Genomic DNA, 14,777 nt, shown 5'->3' with positions numbered 1-14,777 from the left:
GGAAGAAAACTAGTGCCCATTATTGGTTACTCTCCATCTGCCCCAGATACCCTTCCCAACTCTACACAACTAGGAATTAACTTTCTGTCTTTATAGATTTGCCTATTCTAGACATTTGATAGGAATGGAATCATATAATACATGGTCTTATAACTGGCTTCCTTCACCTGCGTAACATTTTCAAGGTCCATGTTGTGGCATGTATTCATACTGCATACCTTTCGACTGTTAAATCACACTGCACTGTATGGATACACTATGTTTTCCAGATCCATTCATCTTTTGATAGAGATTTGGGTTGTCTCCCCTTCTTGGCTATCATGAATAATGCTGCCATGAACATTTATGTACAAGTCTGTGTGGACATTTGTTTTTACTTCTCTTGGGTATACACCTAGGAGTGGGATTGCTGGTTCATCTGGCAACTCTTCTGTTAAACATTTTAGGGAACTGCCAGACTGGTTTTCAAAGGGGCTATACCATTTTACACTCCCACCAGCAATGCATAAAATTTCCAATTTCTCCACATCTTTGTCAACAGTCGTTATTACCTGTCTTTTTGATCACAGGCATCCTAGTAAGTTTGAAAGTGTATCTCATTGTGGTGTTTTCGTTTGTTTTTGGCCTCGTAGCTCGTGGTGTCTTAGTTCCCTGAACAGCGATTAAACCTGGCCCCAGCAGTAGGATCACCACGTCCAGGGAATTCCCTCACTGTGGGGTGTTTTTTTTTTGGCTGTGCCTGTGTCTTTGGTTGCAACTTGTGGAAGCTTGAGTGGGATCTTGAATTGTGGCATGCAGGATCTAGTTTCCTGATCAGGAATCAAACCCATGGCCCCTGCATTGGGAGTGCATAGTCTTATCCACCGGACTACCAGGGAAGTCCCCTCATTGGGGTTTTGCATTGCACTTCCTTGAAGGCTAATGATATTGAGCATTTTCTCATGTGCTTATTGGCCACTTGTACATTTTCTTTGGAGAAATGTCTATTCTCACTCCTTGTTCATCTTTTGTTATTTGCCTTTCTATTACTGAGTTGTAAGAGTTCCTTATATATTCTAGATACAAGCCCCTTATCAGATATATGCTTTGCAAATATTTCCCCTCATTCTGTGGGTTCTGTGGGTTATTGCATTTGTTCGCTAAGACTGCCGTATCAAAATGTCACAATTGGGTGGCTTAAACAACAGAAATTTCTTTCTCACAGTTCTGGAGGCTAGAAGTCCAAGATCAAGGTGTCTGCAGATATGGTTTCTCCCGAAGCCTCTCTCTTGGACTTGTAGATGACTGTCTTCTCCCTGGGCCCTCACATGGCCTTTCCTCTGTGCAAGTATCCTTGGTGTCTCTTCCTCTTCTTCTGAGGACACTAGCTATATTGGATCAGGGCCCCACCCTAAGGGCCTTAGCTTGACAATCATCTCTTTAAAGACCTTATCTCCAAACACAGTTACAGTCTGAGATACTAGAGATCAGGACTTCAGCATGTGAATTTGGGGGGAATACAATTCAGCCCATTACAGTTATCTTTTCACTTTCTTGATGGTGTCCTCTAAAGCATTTTTAGTGAAGTCCAACTTGTCTGTTTTTTCCTTTGTTGCTTCTGCTTTAGGTGCCATAGCTAAGAAACACTACTTAAGCCAAGGTCATGACTTATGTCTATGTTTTCCTCTGAGTTTCATAGTTTTAGCTCTTATGATTCAGCCTTATCTGTTTTGAGTTAATTTCTGTATATGGTGTGAGGTAGGGGTCCAACCTCATTTTTTTTTTTTTTGCATATGGAAATCCAGTCATCCAGCATCATTAGTTGAAAAGATGATTCTTTAAATTGTCTTGTCACTCGTTGAAAAGCAATTGGTCCTAAAAGTAAGAGGTTTTAGCTGGAATCTGTTTTATTCCATTGATCCCCATCTATCCTTATACTGTACTGCAGTCTTGATTATTGTAGCCTTGTGGTTAAGTTTTGAAATCAGGAAGTATGAGTCTTCCACCTGATTCTGAGTATACTTATCTTCAATATCAAAATGTTGTGAATGGTGTAAATGAACAACACAGCACGGGGATCTGGGCCCATACTCAAGGCATCATTTTAGGAAGGCAGGCTCCAAGTTCTATGCAAGCCTGGGAGAGATGGACTCCGGCTCTCTCAGCCTACAGCTCTTCAGGATAAATCAATGGAAACATTCTGCAGAGAACAATGATCCCCTAGTGTTACTTTAAACATCTCTTTAAGTCTTCCCCACCTGTTCTGCTCTCTAATTGCTCTACTTTGAAACAGTGTCATTCAAAACTGGATTATTAATGAACTGAGAGGAAGCCAAGGGACAAATTGGGGAGCTGGCTTTCAGAGAAACTGAGGAGGTTGGGGGCATAGAATAAACCCAATCCAGGGGTTTTTGCCTCCCCAGCAAAGGTTATGGGGTTTTTCTTAGCAAACAGGAAATCACTAAACTCAGGTTATAGTGTCAGCCTCTGAAGAAGGTTGCTATATAGTACTGAGTAAAGGAGTTCTTTGAGCAAGACTGCTAGGAACTGAACTATCATCCCCGAACTCCTCAAACCTAAGCCTTCTCTGCGCCCCTCTGGCTGGCCCTGGGGTGCCTCGGGCTCTAATCTGGAGACTGGGAAAGCTCAGGAAACAAGGCCCTTTGTGCAGAAGAGAACTCTATTGTTCTAAAGCCAGTGTTCAGCGAGTGTGGATTCCAGAGAATGTTTGGGGATGGATTTGTTTCCCCTTTGTTTGTTAACTTTCTCTCCTCTTCCTGGGGGTGGGGTGGAGAGAAGGGTCTTCTCAATCCATTGTCCTGTAGAGAAAAGATGGTGCTGAGTGCAGGGGCCTTCAGCCCAGGAAAAAGGATTGGGTTCGATGACAGGGGCCACGGGTTGTGTTTTGCTTTCTATTTTAAGCGTTAGATCTCAGGAAGGCAGCCCCTTTCTAGATCCTGCACCTCCCAAACAGGGGCAGACGTCAATGGAGGTACAACCACTTCCTTCCTCCTCCTCTACACCTCGGTCCCTCCCAGAAAGAGGAAATGATGCGATTCTACGTCGCAGGCCACGGTCCCCCCATGCTCCCACTAGTCTGGCTCTGGTCTCCCACCCCTCAGCTAGGGGACCGGCTCCCACAGACCTGTCCCCAGGGCAAACCCCGGCTGGGCTCCTTGACATCCTAGGAAGCCTTCTGATTCAGGCTTCAAGGTAGGAGGAGACATGAACCGCTGGCACTGGTTTTAATGCTGTGTGACCCTGGGTGGTTTACTGCAGCTCTCTGGGCTTCGTGATGCCCTTCCATCAAATGGGAGCAAGAATACCGTCCTGGGCTTCCCCCTTTCCAAAGCGGTGATGTTGAAGGGTGGGAGGAAGACCGTAAAGGAAAACTCTTTTCCGAACCCTGGTCGCGTCTCACCTGCCTTCAATTTCTAGCTGCTCAAAGGTGGTGGTGGAGGGGGATAGGGGACCGTCGCCGGGAGCTCCCGCGCCTTCCAGGTCTAGTTGAGAGCATGCCCACCCCCTTCCTGCGAGCTCAGGCCCCGCCTCGGGGGAGGAGCCGAGGGGCGGCGCGGAGGCCCGCGGCCGTGCAGAGCTGGCTTCTGTCGCCGCACCGGTAGCTGCGGCTCGGGGACGGAAGGACCGAGCCAGGGCCGGGAGCCGCCCGGGGCAGGGCTCGGGAGAGCGGGTGAGTTCCCCGGCGGCATCGCCGGCTGCCCTGCGCTCTGCGGCTTGACCAGGCAGGGGATGAGGATCGCGGCGGGGAGGTGGACCCAGCCTCTGAGGGTCTGGCTTGGGGTGTGTGTGGATCTTTGGCGAAGGGCCGGCGGCAGGAGATAACTGGGGGGGCTGGAGGGAGACTGGAAAGGCGGGTACCAGGCGAGGAGGGCTGGGGAGTTGGGCTGGGATCGGGGCGTTCTCCCGGGTCTTGCGCGCCAGAGACGAGGTCAGGGTACGGGGCGCACTGGCAGGTTACTGGCAGGTTGCTGGCTGGTGTCCCCGTAAGCGGATCTTGGGGCGGGCAGGGGGCATCTTGGCGGATTCTGGGCTCTTGGGCCGCCTTCTGCCTAAGGGGCGCAATGCTGGGCAGAAGGAGCCTCAACTGGCAGCAGACAGTCCGGGCTCCCAGCCTCGGGGCTGGCACGGGGGCGCCGCCCCCTCGCGTGGCGGCACTCGGTCCCCGCAGGCGGTGGCAGGGCGCCGGGAGCGCTCCCTGCCTGGGCGGGAAAGGTCCCCAGGGCAGGCGCCCCCGCGTGCAGACCCGCCCCCCGCGGGATCCGGCTGACAGCGCCCCGCGGCCCCGGGGGAGACCCCAGCGTGGTTGTTCCCTATCTCCCCGAAGGGCCGCCGTGCGCCCGCGGCTGGGTCCCCCGCGCCTGGAGCGCGCCTCTCCTTCTGAGTCCCGCGCATCGACTCCGGCCGGAGGAGCGCCCCCGAACGCCTAGGATGGACTGAGTCTGTGCAGCTTTCCTCCGAGAGGTCGCGCAGAGGGGTCTCGCCAAGGTCATCCGAGCTGCCCAGACCGTCCCGCGTGGACAGCCAGAGATGCGGGGTATTCGCCTTCCCTGAGGCCGGTCGACTCCACCCCCCCCGCCCCGCCCCAGCCACCCCCGCTCCCCACCCCCGCCACCTCCTCCAGTTCCGACCGGCTTAGCGGGAGATGCTGATGATGCAGTTCCCAGCCTCGCGCGGATAATTGGAGCTTTGAATCTGGCCCTCCCAGGAGGGCCGCGCGGAAAGCCCGAGACTCGGAGCTCCCGGGCATCTCAGAAACCCAGAGAGAGAGAGAGAGACGCGGCTCCTTAAGAGCTTCTCAGAACCGAAAGCCGAGCTGCTTGCGCGCGCATGTGATTGAATTCCACATAATGGGCCGCTGTTCTCGCTGTCAGAAGCGCCCACCCGCTCTCGGCGGCCCTGGGCACCAGGTGCCACCTCTGAATCGCCCTCTGTGGAGGACCCGGGGCCCCGGGGTACCAGGCGCCCTTGCCTACCGGGCTCTCCCGGGAAGGCGCCTGCCGTTAGCCTCCTGGGCCGGCGCGGGTACTTCCCTGAGGGCCCTGCCATTTCCTGTGGCTGGCGAAGCACCGGAGAAAAACCCTCTGTGTGGGAGGCCTCCTCCGAGGCTGGTCATAAGCATCTTAGCTTAGCCAGTGACTCGCTTTCTTCCCGAGGGCAAGGCACTTGGCCTCCGGGAGCCTCAGTTGCCTCTAGGAGATGGGGCTAATCAGGCCGTGGGAGGAAGGGGGCAGGACCGTGTGAGGTCCTGGCAGCCGGATGCTCCGAGGTTAATACCCAGGCCTTTCAGAAAGCTTTGGAATGGGGCGTGTCTCCTTTTAGGCAAGAGCAGAAGTGGAGCCCTGGTGGGTGGTTCTGCAGGCCCTGGGGGAGTTTCCACATCTTCCTCCCTCAGCTTTGTCATCAAGAGGCAGCTTGCAGGCGGCTGGTGGGCGCTGGTGAGTCCTTTGAGCTCCCAGCCTGCTCCCGGGCCTTCCCACACAACTCCCCTCCCCAGCCCCTCATCTCCCACCTGTCACCAGGATGTCGGAGGCAAGATGTCAACCAGGCCACTTTGGACCTTCAACTTCATGCTTTCCTGTGAACTGGAGTCTGTCCAGCGGTGTCCCTCTCCCCGGAACCTTCCTGACCCCTCTCCTGGTCCCAGCTCATCCCAGCCTCTGAAATGTCTTCTTCAGGAAGACCACTTGATCCTTCCTCCCCCATCTTTTGGTCTCCTCCCACTGTGCCACTCATCTGCCAGGCTCTGGGTTGGGGCTCCCTGAATCCCTGTGCTCTCTGAATCTTCCCTGGCTTGGAGAGACATGGCAGGCAAGGTCCAGTGCACACGCAGACTTTGTTCTCTTTGGTAACTGACACAGGAGCGGAGGTTAAATTCTAATCCACCTGTTAAGTTCGGGAGCTGGAGCCATAGGGCTAAGAGGATGCTGACGCAGGAAAGTGGGTTTTCCCCCAGGGCAGTAACCTTCAGCAGAGCATCTTTGTTCTCTTTGGAAATTGGGGCCCCAGGTTCTTCTCAAACCCCGCTCCATACCCAAAGTCAGCGTTCTCTAATCAATGGAGTCTGAGGCCAGCCTGGATTTTTTGTGGGTCACAGAAGGCAGTACCTGGATTCCTGGGCGGTGTCTGGACTTTCAGGAACCTCAGCCAACTTTGACCCTTCTGCCAATCTAATCACTCCTAACCCCATGCCACCTGCACCTGGGACATGAAGCACTCAGTATAGAGTGTGTCCCAAGTGGTATTCTTCCAGCAGAGGCTGGGATGGTCTTTTTTTTCATCCTGAGTTCATCCTAGACATTGAGATTTTATTTTCTGGCTGTTCGTTGCTGTGTGCAGGCTTTCTCTAGTTGTGGCGAGTGGGAGCTACTCTTCATTATGGTGCATGGGCTTCTCGTCATGGTGGCTTCTCTTGTTGCAGAGCATAGGCTCTGGGCGTGGGGGCTTCAGTAGTTGTGGCACACAGGCTTCATTGCCCCGCAGGATGTGGAATTGTCCCAGATGCCGGGATCGAACCCGTGTCCCCTGCATTGACAGGCAGATTCTTAACCACTAGACCACCAGGAAGGAGAAGGCAATGGCACCCCACTCCAGTACTCTTGCCTGGAAAACCCCATGGACGGACTGAGTGACTTCACTTTGACTTTTCACTTTCATGCATTGGAGAAGGAAATGGCAACCCACTCCAGTATTCTTGCCTGGAGAATCCCAGGGATGGGGGAGCCTGGTGGGCTGCCATCTGTGGGGTCGCACAGAGTTGGACACAACTGAAACGACTTAGCAGAAGCAGCAGACCACCAGGAAAGTCCCGAGACACTGGAATTTCAGGAGGGCTAGGACAAGCCTGTCTCCTACAGAAGGCCACAAAGTTGGAAGAGCAAGGGAGTCAGATAGGTCTAGTTCAAATTACAGCTCTCTACCTAGAAGTTCTGTGACCTGGGTAAATTATTTACTCTCTCTGACTCCTGGTTTTCTCATCTGTAAAGTGGGAGTGGTAGTAATGCCTCCTCTGTGGGTTTGTGAGGATTCTCTGAGCCCTTGATGCATAGAAAGTGCTTAGTGCAGCAGCAGGTAGGGGCAGGAATGCAGGAAATGATTATCATCACCACCACCACCATTTCCTCCTTTGCACTGTCGTCTCATAGGTCCCCTCGCCAACCGCTCTCAGTCCAGGGGAAGTCAGAACTCTGCCTCTAGCTAACAGGACAGGGAAAGCCCCTCAAGCCTGGGGGTGGGAGGGGGTTGATTTCTGGGAATCCAAGCCCAGCATCAGCCTGTCTCTAGGAAGTCGGTCATTTCGCCTTTCTCCTCTGGCTGCCATTTTGCAGGGTCTGTTGATTCATTCAACAGATGTGTACTCCCTTTTAGCCATTGTGCTTAGCGAGGGATTTCAACATGAATAAAGCAGCTCTCAGGCTTCTCGATCTACGGGCAAAAAAAGTGATAGTGAGAACACAGCTTCACTGGCAAGAAGAGAAGTGAAGAGTAGAGGGAGGGATGAACAGGTGGCCTCAGCTAACGAACCCAGGTTTCATTCCTGAATCTGCCACCTCACAGCCAGCTGGTGATGGACAGATGTGTTACCTCTGAGTGGTGATGTGAGGAGAAGAGGGAACCACGTGGGTAAAAAAACCTCAGTTCAGAGCCTTCTAGATATTAATCACTGCTTGCACATGTTGGCAGCTATTTTTTTTTTTTTTTTTACTTATTTGGCTGTGCTGGGTCCTCGTTGCTTTGGGGACTTTTTTCCTCTGGGGGCTACTCTAGTTGCAGTGCACGAACCTCTCATTTCAGTGGCCCCTCTTGTTGTAGAGCACGGGTTCTAGGTCACAGGGGCTTCAGTAGTTGCAGCACTTGGGCTCAGCGTTTGCGGATCCCGGTCTTTAGAGCGCAGACTCAGTAGTTGTGGTACATGGGCTTTGTTGCCCTGTGGCATGTGGGATCTTTCTGGACTGGGGATTTAACCCGTGTCCCCTGCATTGGCAGGCAGACCCTTTACCACTGAGCCACCAGGGAAACCCTGGCTGCTGTTATTATTATTCTGCAGTGATCAATAGCAGGTGGGCAAATTTTGCTGTCGGGGCACATTTGAGCCCTTCAGACACAGTTTTCCAGGTGGCAGCTAATAAGGTGGGGTGGAGGGGAGTGAGCAGCCTGAGCTGAGAAAACAGCTTATGCAAAGACATGGAGGCTTAAAAAGTGTCGGGTGTCTTAGAGAGCAGTGCGCAGAGTTAGCAGCTGGAGAGCCATCACCGTAGGGCATGATGGAGGCGAGGTCAGGGAACAAGAGGCCGTTCTGCTAAGGGGTCCCGAATGATTAAATGCTTGTTCACCCAAAGCAGGCCTCCTGCAGCTTATGGAGCCATCTGAATCCAGTCTAGAATTTACTTCTGCAAGGGAGGAATGGCTGGCCTGTGCACGTTTGCGGATACAGTAACTGTCCTTTCCTCTTCCTTCTACCTGGAAAGCACAGACGTTCCCTCCTTCTTCCTGAGATGTTTTTGCTACTTGTGCACCTGTGTCTCCCACCCTGGGACATTTCTCATTTGGAGGAAGGGGGTGTGGGTGGAGGAAGTGCCACCATCTCGCTCCCTTATTGACCATAAGAGGGTATTGAGTGCTTTTCTGGATGTTGGTCACTGTCCAAGGTCTTTGCTTGTATTGCCATCGAATCCTCATACAGACTTACTGAAGTAGATGCATTTATCCCCACTGTACAGAAGGGAAAATTGAGGCATAGAGAGTGAGGTGATTTGCTAAAGGGCTTATAAATGGTGAGAACTCATGTCTAGAGGTCTCTGAAGTTGCTCTGTGCTTATGTGTACCACCTCATGCATGCTCTTGGTAATGCTGCCTGCAGAATGTCTGGCTTCTTTCACCGTGCACCCCTGGATGCTAGACTGCAGGCACCTTAGTGATGGGTCACAGTGGGGTGTGCTCCAGGTATCTGGCGACTACCCTAGTCTCTCCTGGCCTTGACTTTTGGGAAGTTCCTGAGTGCATGCGCTTGGTGATGGGGAGCTATTCTTGGATGTCTCAGAATTCAAGGCGACCTTCCTGGGCCCGCTAGTGTCCCACAAATGTGCCTTGACGCAGGCAGTTTGCAGCTTGATTGATGCAGCAGGTGGTGACTGAGCTCCACGGTGACCCCAGGAAGGAATGAGTCTTTTAGGATGGCAGGTTAGAGCATCACGTGACCCTACACCCTACCTGTTTACAGAAGACATCAAAACAAAGGCTCGAATTTCCTTTTCCACAGGAGGCAAAGTTCAAGGCCAAGGTTCAAATCCTGCTTTTGCCTTTCACTGGTTTTTGGGCCTCGGCCAATTTTTTCACTTCTTTGCACTTCAGTTTCTTCATCCAGAAATACAGATCATACATGCATGTATGTGTGTGTGTATAATTCAGAGTTGTGATAAAGATTTGTAACCCAACATAAAATTGACTTCCACATCATAGATATATTGATGTAACGTCCATAAAATTCTCCTCCATGGTGCTTAACATAACTGTGATTGTATGGCTATTTGTGGTCATTATTCTTTTACTCTATCTCTCCCACGAGGTCAGTGGTTCTCGGCCTGGGGGCAGCTTGGCTCTCCAGGGGACATTTGGCAATGTCTGGAGGCATTTTTGGTTGTCACAAGTGGGAAAGTGCAGAAGGGGCAGGGATCTACTGGCATCTAGCAGGTTGAGGCCAGGGATGTAGCGAGATACCCTGCAGTGCCCAGGGCAGTCCCCCTCAACAAGGAGTTGTCCAACTCCAAATGTCAATAGTGCCAGATTTGAGAAGGCTTATACTGGCCATGAGGCCCCTAAGGTCAGTGACTGTGTCTGATTCAGTCAGCCCTGTGTCCCCGATTGCCCAGCATGACGGCAGGCACACACGAGACAGTAAGCATTAAAGGGATGAATGAGGACTTGGAAGGCCTCATGTCTCTTGGAGGCCAGGAGGTTTGGCTTGTGGGACATTTTGAATGAACAGGAGAGAGATGCAGATGAACTTGAGCGATGAACGTTGGTCATTCAGGCCAAAGAAATTCAGACCAAAGCTATTTTCCTTCCCGCCCGCCCGCCAAGGAGGCACTTGGGGGCCCGAATTATCTGAATTGTTCTATGATCATGGCTGCACTTTGCTCACATAGACACAGGTCCGCCCTTTATCTGGACAAGCAGGCTGGGGCAGGGGAAGGTAGGTACTCACAAGGAACACCCTCTCAGCGGGGCCCCTGGGATTTGCCAAGCTGGGGTGCAGCTGCTGTCGGCTTCCTGTTTTTTTCCCTTTCTGGTGGAATGAAGGAAACCACTGAATGGCTGTTTTTCCACTGACATTTACAGCAATGTGATAGGCCTTGGATTAATGAGGTCAAGCTCCAGTGTGAAATCTGCCTGATAACTTGAAGCTTGGCCAACAGGAAGACACGGCTTGTTTTCTTTGGGCATTTGATGTCTTTGGATGGCTTTGGCTAGGGAAGTAGGGGTCACAATCTGTACAAAAGACGGGAATGTTTTATGCCCCAGAATTACAGAGGCCAGAATTGTCTTTTTTTTTTTTTCAATTTATTGGGAAGGTTTATTTTCACATGGACTTTGAAATAAATAATTCATCAAAAGGAAGGTTCACCGTGAGCCCTAGGCTGGCTGCTACATCGGGGCCATTAAAAGGACCATGCTGTTTTTCTGGGCCTCCCTGGGAGTCTGAAGGAAGAGATTGGCCCCAAAGGGTTTTTGGACAGGTTAGAGCTGCACATGGAATAGAACTTATTCTGATGGGGGAAGGGGTCTCAAGCATATGCCTCAAATTTGCTCAAAAGCTTGCGGGTTTCTGTAAGAGGCAGAATCTGATTCCTTAGGTCTGGGGCCTGGACATCTGCATTTAGAATAACGTCTCAGAGGGAGTCATGTGCTGCTGGTCTGTGAACTGCACTTTGGGGAGCAAGGGTCTACAGCTGAGGGGTCCCCGGTGTCACCCACTCCAGCAAATTCGGCCTGTCATGCCTGCTCGCACAGCCATCTGCTCTGTGGGCTGGCTTGCAGGAGAACAGACTTACTGTGCCCCTTCTCTGTGTGCTCAGACCTGGGACCAAGCATGAAGGAAAGGCTGCTTGCTCCCAAGGAGCCATGGAAACACCCAGAACAGGTGCGAGGGGCTTCTGGTGCTTCCAGAAACATGTGTCGGGGGGACACAGTGTCTTGGGTCCCCTGGTCACCTGGGGCTTGTTAAACACACAGATCCCTGGGCCCTAGACCAGCCTACCTGCGTCAGAACCCGCCATGGTGGGGCCCTGGGAGTCTATATTTTTCAAAAGTGTGCCAGCCAGATTCACAGCCAGGTTGGCAGAGGGGAAGAAAGCCAAGAGGAAGAGCTGGCAGCATGTGGAAATTCATTGCTCAGGAAGCCGAGTGTAGGGTTGTAGAGTTGTGGACTGCCTGATGGCACCCGGCTGATAGAGGGGCCAAAAGCTAGCCTGCTCCACTTGCCAAGCTTTGTAACCCTGAGGAGTTGCATCTGCCTGGGAGGAAGGACACTTTTTTTCTTTTTTCCCTTATTTATTTCTCTTTTGGTCGCACTGAGTCTTCGTTGCTGCTCTTGGGCTTTCTCTAATTGTGGCGAGTGGAGGCTACTCTTCATTGCAGTGCACGGGCTTCTCATTGCGGTGGCTTTTCTTGCGGATCGTGGGCTCTAGAGCGTGGGCTTCAGTAGTCCTGGTGCACAGGCTTAGCTGCCGCACAGTATGTGGAATCTTCCTGGACCAGGGAATGAACCTGTGTCCCCTGAATTGTCAGGTGAATTCTTATCCACTATACCACCTGGAAAGTCCCTTTTTCTTAATATTAATAATAATGGTTAACATCTAGTTCTTATCTTATGAGCCAAGCACTGTTTAACTTTTAGTCCTCCTAGCAACTCTTAAGAGGTGGCCTTACTATGACCCTGATTTTACTGCTGAGGAAAGTGAGGCACAGAGAGGTTCCATGATTTGCCCTAGGTCACACAGCCAGTCAGTGGTGGAGTTAGGATTTGAATCCAGGCTGTCTTGCTTCTAAGTCCTTGCACTGAATCATGATGCTCTCTGACTCTGGGCAAAAATGCGGTTGCATTTCATAAGCTGTCCCTGCCCTGAGGGAGTGCCTTTCTCCAGTTCTTCCTCAGATGGAGGAAAGGCTGGCAGTGACTTTGGCTAGCTCTGGAGTCAGACCTGGGTTGGATCCTTCCCTCTCCCACTTAATGTATCCTTGAGAAGTTATTTGCTAACTTTGCTGAGCCTCCGTTTCCCCATGTGTAAAATAGGAATAATAATAGTATGAGATGATATGATTATTTAACCTGTGTTTGGCACACGGGGTGTACTGGATACATACTAACAATAATTATTACCTTTAGTATCCATGCAGTCAGCCTCTGGGAGTCTATTCAGAAAGGATAGGTGAGCAGAGCCCTGTGTCACTTATGTCCCTGGTGCTCGGTCTGTCGTTTTGTTCACTCTGGTTACTTATGTCTATTACTTACCGAGGCATTCCTAGCCTTTGCTTCTTGGCGCTGGTTGCAGGCCCCCGTGTCCATGCCAACCTGATAAGTTCTCAGAATTTCTTAGCTCCTAGAACATTTTAGAGTCTCAATCGGAGCAGGTTTTATTTCCTGTCATCCAAGAGCAAGTAAAAGGCACATATTCTCACACTTACTCTCTTCAGGGCGCTTGGCTCTTCTTTGGTGACTTCCTCTGTCCCCAGCTTCCTTTCTGGAACTCTGTAGCCATCACCTTCTCCCCCATGAACTGGGCAGAGAGCAAACTCTTTAGAGTCATTGCTTGCTATCTTATAAAGAAACAGAGAAGGGGACTTCCTTGGTGGTCCAGTGGCTAAGACTCCGTGCTCCCAATGCAGGGTGGTGGTTTAGTTGCTCAGCCATGTCCGACTCTTGCAACCCCATAGACTATAGCCCGCCAGGCTCTTCTGTCCATGGCATTTCCCAGGCAAGAATGCTGGGTTGCCATTTCCTTCTCCACCCGATGCAGGGAGCCTGGGTTCAATCCCTGGTCAGGGAACTAGATCCCAAATGCTGAAAATAAAGATCTTGCATGCATAGCTAAGACCTGATGCAGCCAAATTAAAATAAAAAAACAGGGAAGAGTTTCTCCAGAATTTCATTTATTTTCTTCTTTTTTTTTAACATAGGAAATCAAGCTTTTGTTTTCTCGTTGCTTACTTTATGCTTTTTAATTATAAAAATAAAGAGAAACTCATTATTAAAATTCAAGCAGTACAGAAATGTGGAAAATGGAAAGGGAAATTTTACCAATGATCATCCACACATTTCTTTTTTCCCAGAAAAAAATTGCTGAATGTTTTATGTCTTTCCATAAATTTCTTTGGCATGTACAAATCCACATGCATTTATGTATATCCTATCCTCTTTTCTTGTTAACACACCTATACAACCCTTTCCCGAAACTTCCCTTTTCAGCTAATTTATCTTAGCACATGTCGACATGTATAGGTATGCCTCAGTCCTAAAAGCTACACGATATTCCCATGATAAAAATTTACCATAATTTGTTTTCTAGTCCCTTGCTGGTGGTGAAGATTATTTCCGTTTTTTTTTTCCCCTTAAACACATTATGATGCTATGACATCCTTGCTTAAACAGTGTGTATCTTCGTACACTTGGGTGATTTTATCTGTAAGGAAAATTCCCTGCAGTTTGAACTATGACATTGTCAAATTGTCCTCCCAAGAGGCCAAACCAGTTTTGCTTTTTTCTTTTGGACGAGCCACAGGGCATGCGGGACCTTTGTTCCCTGATCAGGGATTGAATCCCCCCGCCTGCCCCCACTCCCCACTCTGAAAGCTCAGAGTCTTAACCACTGGACCACAGGGAAGTCCTGCAAACCAGTTTCTATTCCCTAGACCGTGTGTGTGAATGCTTCTTTCCCCCAGGCGTTTCTCTAACATTATTGAGTACATTCAATTTTTTTCCAGTCAGATAGGAATAAAATAGAGTGTTTCTGAGTTAAGTTCCATAGTACTTTAGATTTTATGATCATTTAGACTGTGGCTACATATTGTTAAATATTCAAGAACTGCATTTTACCTGGCCTGATGCTTGAAATTAGAGATAAAAAATGAACTTAAACCAGTTCCTCCCCATCTCCTGAAGGAAGCAGACACATGGACAAATGAGAACAGAGGTGTGGTTCCAGCTGTGCTAGAGAAATGCATAAGTGAAGTTCTCTTTGACAGACTTCATGAATATTACAAATGAATGTGTAAAATACAGCATACACTGTGCCCCAGTGGGAGGGGCGATCCTTGACATCCTCAAAAGAAAATGACTTGGTAGAAGCAGAAAAACCTTGTATCTTAGCCCTCCTGGTGGCAGCAGCAGAGGTAGGCAGCTAGGAAGGGATAAAGTAATTTTGAAATTGACTTTTTGGTGGTTTCCATGTTTACTAATGTTTGAGGGAGGCTGTGCAGAAACCCAGCTGAGTTTGCAGCTGGTGCTGATTATTGCTCACTGTTACCTGGGCAAGTGTGTATGTTAGTCAAGAAAGAGTGAGAACAAAGGTACAGAAGGCTGGCTTTAAAAATCCACAGCCTTGGAGCCCAGTGGGGTTGGATGTGGGTGGCATGAGTTGGCGGTTACCCCAGGGGTTACAAGGAGGTGTACTTTGAATGCACCCGTTGTAGACTGCATGCACAGAATGAGTGTTGAATGAATGAGTGAGCATCAAAGATGTCTCTGTCCTATAAAAGGGCCTCCTACTCAAAAAGAATAGATC

General features: G+C 50.2%; 1 protein-coding gene across 2 annotated transcripts in view; it reads left to right on the top strand.

Moving 5' to 3' along the window:
* The first annotated feature begins 3,055 nt into the window (after positions 1-3,055).
* The window catches only part of PPP1R16B (protein phosphatase 1 regulatory subunit 16B), a 107,724-nt gene continuing 96,002 nt past the window's right edge, over positions 3,056-14,777 (top strand). Inside the window, exon 1 of one of the 2 annotated variants that reach the window (XM_025263476.3) lies at positions 3,056-3,192. The gene's annotated coding sequence lies outside the window, so the exon portion shown is untranslated. Of the gene's footprint in view, positions 3,193-3,521; positions 3,671-14,777 lie in introns of those variants that run through there. The other variant, XM_006065911.4, reaches the window with a different exon arrangement.

This window comes from Bubalus bubalis, chromosome 14 (assembly GCF_019923935.1).
Source record: "Bubalus bubalis isolate 160015118507 breed Murrah chromosome 14, NDDB_SH_1, whole genome shotgun sequence".
Classification (NCBI taxonomy): Eukaryota; Metazoa; Chordata; class Mammalia; order Artiodactyla; family Bovidae; genus Bubalus; species Bubalus bubalis.
This window is presented reverse-complemented; position numbering and strand designations above follow the sequence as displayed.